Raw genomic sequence first — 6,117 nt, 5'->3', positions numbered from 1 at the left:
GGCAATTTCCCTCCAATTAAGAAATAAATTAAAAGAGTAAAGTTAATGCTTTGAAGAAACATTAAAAAAATGTCTAAGTGATATCATCTGGCAGTATCCCTGTTCCTTGTCTGGTTTATTTCACAGGTTCATAAGTTTCTTGTAACACTTATGGCTAGTAAGGAAGTGCCCTTAATCGATAAAGGATGAATGCAACTCCCTATTCCAGTGTTCCACTACTGTTTCCAGCACTGTCGAATTTCTCTCTATTTAGAGTATACGGGGCTTCCCCGGTGGCTCAGTGGTGAGGAAGCCACCTGCCAATCCCTGGGTCGGGAAGATCCCCTGGAGGGAAAACGGCACCGCACTCCAGTGTTCTTGCCTGGAGAATTCCATGGACAGAGGAGCCTGGCGGGCTACAGTCCATGGGGTCGCAGAGAGTCAGACGTGACTGAGCAACTAAGCACAGCACAGCACAAAACTTTAAGACAACAAAATGCTCACATCTCTAATGAATTAGTGTAACACGGGTATGATTATCAGAGAAGAGAGATACCGGGGTTGTATCAGTGGTAGAAAAAAAAAATTCTCCAAGCTGATACATTGAGGAAGAAGTACTTCCTCATTTCAGGAAGATGAACTGAAACTGCTGATCTAAGACAGGATTTCTATATCACATCTGTGATCATCATCATATCACTGGAATTTCCTGAGTACTGAAAACATAAAACAGCACAGATTCCAGTAATGAAGTACATTAACTGCTTACTTTGAAGGATATTTGCACTGAATGTAGAATTTTTTCAATGTTTTTCCTGAAGCCTTTTTTATGCTGTTGATGCTGTGCTTTCTAACTTTGTAGTGATAAGAAGCCAAGGGCAATTGTTGTTGTTCCCTCAATGCAATATGTCTTTTGTGTCTCTGACTGCTTTGTCCCCCTACTTTTAAATTTTATGTATTTATTTTACTATACTTGAAAAATAGTATGGGATCTAAACAAATATTTCAGAGTATGGGACAGTGTTGTTATCTGTGAACGCACTATCATAGAGCGGGCCTCTAGAACTTTTTCATCTTACACAGTGGATACTTCATACTCAATGATAAGCAGCTCATCCTGTTTCCCTCTCCTCCTAACTACCACTCCACTTTTTGTTTCCACGAGCAGCACTACTTTAGATACCGCGTGTAAGTGGAGTCATGTCCTTCTGGGACTCGCTAATTTCACTCAGCATAAAGTCCTCAAGTTTCATCCACGTTGTCATATATTGCTGTGTTTCCTCCTTTTTCAAGGCTGAGTAATACTCCACTGTAGGTATGTACCACACTTTCTTTATCCATCATTCTGACATTTAGGTTGCTTCCTTATCTTGGCTATTGTAAATAATGTTGTAATGAACATGGGAGTGAAGACAGCTATTCCACGTCTTCTTCATTTCATCTGTCAATGGGCATTTAGGTTGATTCTATGTCCTGGATATTGTAAATAGTGCTGCTATGAACACTGAGGTGAACGTGTCCTTCTGAATGAGAGTTTTTGTCTTGTCCGTGTGTATGACCAGGAGTGGGATTGCAGGATCATATGGTCCGTCCATTAGTTTTTCTAAGGAACCTCCATACCATCCTCCATGGTGTCTGCATCAATTTACATTCCCACCAAAATGTAGGAGGTCTCCTTTTTCTCCACATTCTCTCCAGCGTTCGTTATTTGTAGACTTTTTGATGATGGCCATTCTGAGACAAAAGCGCTTCCACAGCCTTTAACCTTGGAGGAAGAGTAATGAATAATTTAGGAAACAAGATGGAGCAATAATATTCTAGGAAGGCAGAGGTAACCGTGTGTAAACTTGTGCTGTGCTGGTCTATGGACTGAAGGAGCGCACAAGCTTTTTCGACTTTCCAGACATTAATCACCCTGTCCCTGCTCCTCTAACCAGAATGACTCCTTCCTTCCATAAAGAAACTGCCCACTGACCCGTAAACAAGGATAAGAGTGATGAGGACAAGAACCCATATAATTCAAACGTCCTTCCTTGGTTGTTTCACCCAATGGACTATCTTCTCTATGAACCCGACTTTCCTTCCTTTCTGAGGGTGGTAGGACAAGTGTTTGGGTGGGATCCAGGGCACTTTGGCGTGAAAGGCTCTGGACTGAAATTCTGTCTAACTCAGCCACACTGAGTCTTAGTTTCCTTTTCGATAAAAGTGAAACTCAGGCCCAAGTTGACCCATTGTGGGGATGTTTAACTGTAGCCTCAGAATGGACAGGGAAGAGAACACAGCTCATCCTAGGAAAAGGAGGATCCCAACAGCTTTAGGATTCTTGCAAATGATCGGCTCTGAATATACGTAAAAAGGGAGATCAAATTATGCAAATCACACTGGAGCCCTATCTTTCCTAATATCTTACTCATTGCAGCGTTCAGCGGTAAAGCATCCACCTGCCAATGCAGGAGATGAGGTTTGATCCCTGGGTGGGGAAGATCCCCTGACAAAGGGAATGGCAACTCACTCCAGTTCCTTGCCTGGACAGAAGAGCCTGGCGGGCTACAGTCCATGGGGTTGCAAAAGAGTTGGACACGAGTTAGCAACTAAACAACGGCGACAACAGAGACCGGGAAGGGGAGGAGGGAGGTACTGTCTACCAAGCGTGACCCGGGATCCGGCCTATTGGTTTCCTGCAGCTTGGATTGCAGAGTAACGGCAGGGCCTGTGGGCAAAGAGCAGCCTGGTGTTTCACAAAGAGGAGCTCACGTGCACACTGGCAGCCTCCCAACCTTTCAGAACCCGTTCCTGCAACACGAGACCCAGACAGCAAGGGCTGGATTTCATGAACACTTGCTCCTAACTGTTTGCCTCAGTGCAAGGTCCACATCGCAAGCCTCCGCTTAGCAATTTCTGCAGAAAGCATCCCTAAAGGCACTCAGCAAGACACCACCAAACTGACTGCAGCAAAGAGAAATTTCATCATCTACAGAGGGCTCCTCTTCAGGTGTTCCCACAAGGCTTGGTGTGAAGACAGCTTTCCAGGTAAGTACCCGTTCCAAAAAAAAAGGATAATCATTGCTCTGTGACATCTTCTCCACTTACGTAAGACAAATCAAAGTGCTCATATTGTCTTATGCTCAGAATACAATGATAAATATAAGAGAAAGGAATAGCTTGAACTTAAGAAAAGTGTATCCAGCACCTATTCTGGAAAACGCAACTTGTTAGGTACCATGAAAAAAATCTTGCATTTTCCAGATCTGAACTAATAAAGGAATGAGGAAATATTGGGGCTTTTCCCGGAAGTGTGTGGGTAAATGGAGCACTTGGCTATGGTTTTTCCTTTGGTCGTGTGTGGATGTGAGAAGTGGACTGTGAAGAAAGCTGAGCGCTGAAGAATTGATGCTTTTGAACTGTGGTGTTGGAGAACACTCTTGAGACTCCCTTGGACTGCAAGGAGATCCAACCAGTCCATCCTAAAGGAGATCAGTTCTGGGTGTTCTTTGGAAGGACTGATGCTAAAGCTGAAACTCCAGTACTTTGGCCACCTCATGCGAAGGGTTGACTCATTGGAAAAGACTCTGATGCTGGGAGGGATTGGGGGCAGGAGGAGAAGGGGTCGACAGAGGATGAGATGGCTGGATGGCATCACTGACTTGATGGATGTGAGTTTGAGTGAACTCCGGGAGTTGGTGATGGACAGGGAGGCCTGGCGTGCTGCAATTCATGGGGTCGCAAAGAGTCGGACACGATTGAGCAACTGAACTGAAATGAATTGAACTGAATATGTGAAGACAACACTCTAAACATCACCCTGTTTAATCCTTCTGGTCATATTTTAAGATAGGCAGTGTTTTGTCTCCTTGAATGATAAGAAAGTTGTACTTCATGTCAGAGAGGAAATGAGCAGATGAGTAAGGACAAGAATACAGAGCAGATCTGCTGTAATAAACTTGCTTTAAAGAATTCACGTATATTGCTACTACCATTCACTTATATTGCTACCACCACAATCCATCTTTTTGTGTTCTCTTTTGAATTTATGCCTACATATGTGGTATATGAGCTGTTTCTCGCCTGTCGCTGTGTATGAAGAATGACGTGACCATCATGGAGTTATATCATAGTTCATATTTCCTTTCTCATGGCTGCACACTGTGCTGTTGTTCAGTCCTTGCTTATTATGTTCATGTAGCTTAATCAGTTTCTGCTGAGAGCGTTTTTTGTTCCTTTTGGATTGTTTTCTTTGGGTTAATTTCTTCTTCTGGGAATAACTAAGTCAAAGGTTCGGATTTCACTCCCCAGGACGCTGCATGTTACCCAGTTCTGCAGCTCAGAACTACACACTCTTTGGTGAGCGTGTCCAAAGCCCTGTAGTCTGTCCAGATTCCTGTTTTGGTTGCTGTCCGTCTACTTGATTGATGAATCTCGGGCTCAGTTGTTTTCAGTCTACCCACCAAGCTTGGTTGTTGGTTCCTGTGTGGATCCTTGAAGGATGGTTCTAAACCCTATGCTTTTCAGGATATATGGTGATATTACACCCCACAGATTGTTTAAAAACTTTGTTGAAGTATAGTTGATTTATAATGTTGTGTTAATTTCTGCTATACAGCAAAATTCTCCAGTTATACATATTGAACACATATATATTTTTATATATTCCTTTTGACTTTCTTTTCCACTATAGTTTATCACAGGATGTTGAGTATAGTGCCCTGTGCTGTACGGCAGAACTTTGCTTTTGACCCTAACATCCTTTATGTAATAGCTCACATCTGCTAACCCCACACTCCAAATCCTTCCCTTCCCGACCACCATTCCCCTTGACAACCGCAAGTCAGTTCTCCAGGTCTGTGAGTTGGTTTCTGACTCACATATATGTTCCCTCATGTCACATTTTAGATTTCACTTCCGGGTGATATCACACGGTATTTATCTTTCTACTTCTGACTTCCTTTACTTGGTATGATAATTTCTAGATCCGTCCATGTTGCTGCAAATGGTATTATTTCATTCTGTTTTATGACTGAGTACTATTCCACTGTGTATATATATGTGTGCGTGTGTGTATATATATTATATCGTGTCTCCCTTGTCCATTCTCGCGATGGGCCTCCAGGGTGTTTTCATGTCTCAGCTGGTGTAAACAGCACTGCTATGAACAGAAGATGCGTGTATCTTCCTGAATTACTATTTTGTGTGAATATGTGCCCATGAGTGGGATTGCTGGATCAAAGGGCAACCCTATTTTTAGTTTTTTTAGGAACCTCCATACTGCTTTCCATAGCCGCGACATCCATTTACATTCCTACCAGAAGTGGAGGAGGGTTCGCTTTTCTCCATAGCCTCTCCAACATTTATTATTCCTAAACTTTTTAATGATGGCTATTCTGGCCTCACCCCACAGGGGTCATCTTATACTCGGGTAATTCCTTATGAGTTGCCTCGAGATGAAAGGTAAGATTAGCCTTCAGGAATGCTATCCTTTTTACAGTCCTAAGATCTTGAAATAGGGCTTCTCTGGTGGCTCAGCGGTAAAGAGTCTGCATGCCAATGCAGGCGACACGGGTGTTACCCCTGTTCCTGGAAGATCCCCCATGCCACGGAGCAAGTAAGCCTGTGCACCACCGCTACTGAGCCTGTGCTCTGGAGCCCGGGGCCATGACTACTGAGCCCACGTGCCCTAGAAACCATGGTCTGTGACAAGAGAAGCCACTGCAGTGGGAAGCCCACGCACTGCGGTGAAAAACTCGCACACTGCAGTGAGAAACTCCTGCACTGCAATGAGAAGCCCGTGCACTGCAGGGAGAAACTCGTGCTGGGCAGCAAGAAGCCTGCGCAAGAAAATGAGAAGCCCGCGCTCTGCAGGAAGAAACTCACTCATGCAGGGAGAAACTTGTGCACCTCAGTGAGAAACTCGTGCACCTCAGTGAGAAACTTGTGCACTGCAACTCGAGAACAGCCCTGGCTCGCTGCAACTAGAGGAAAGCCTGAACAGCAAGGAAGACCCAGTAAAACCAAAAGTAAATAGATACAATAAATAAAATTTTTTAAAAAATCCTCCAATACATGACAAGGGTCTGGACTTTTCTTCAAGACATACCTTAGTACAAAGCAACTGGAAACCTTTCCCATGTCCAGCATATATTA

Source organism: Bubalus kerabau, chromosome 15 (genome assembly GCF_029407905.1).
Source record: "Bubalus kerabau isolate K-KA32 ecotype Philippines breed swamp buffalo chromosome 15, PCC_UOA_SB_1v2, whole genome shotgun sequence".
Lineage (NCBI taxonomy): Eukaryota > Metazoa > Chordata > Mammalia > Artiodactyla > Bovidae > Bubalus > Bubalus kerabau.
Note: the sequence above shows the minus strand (reverse complement) of the source record.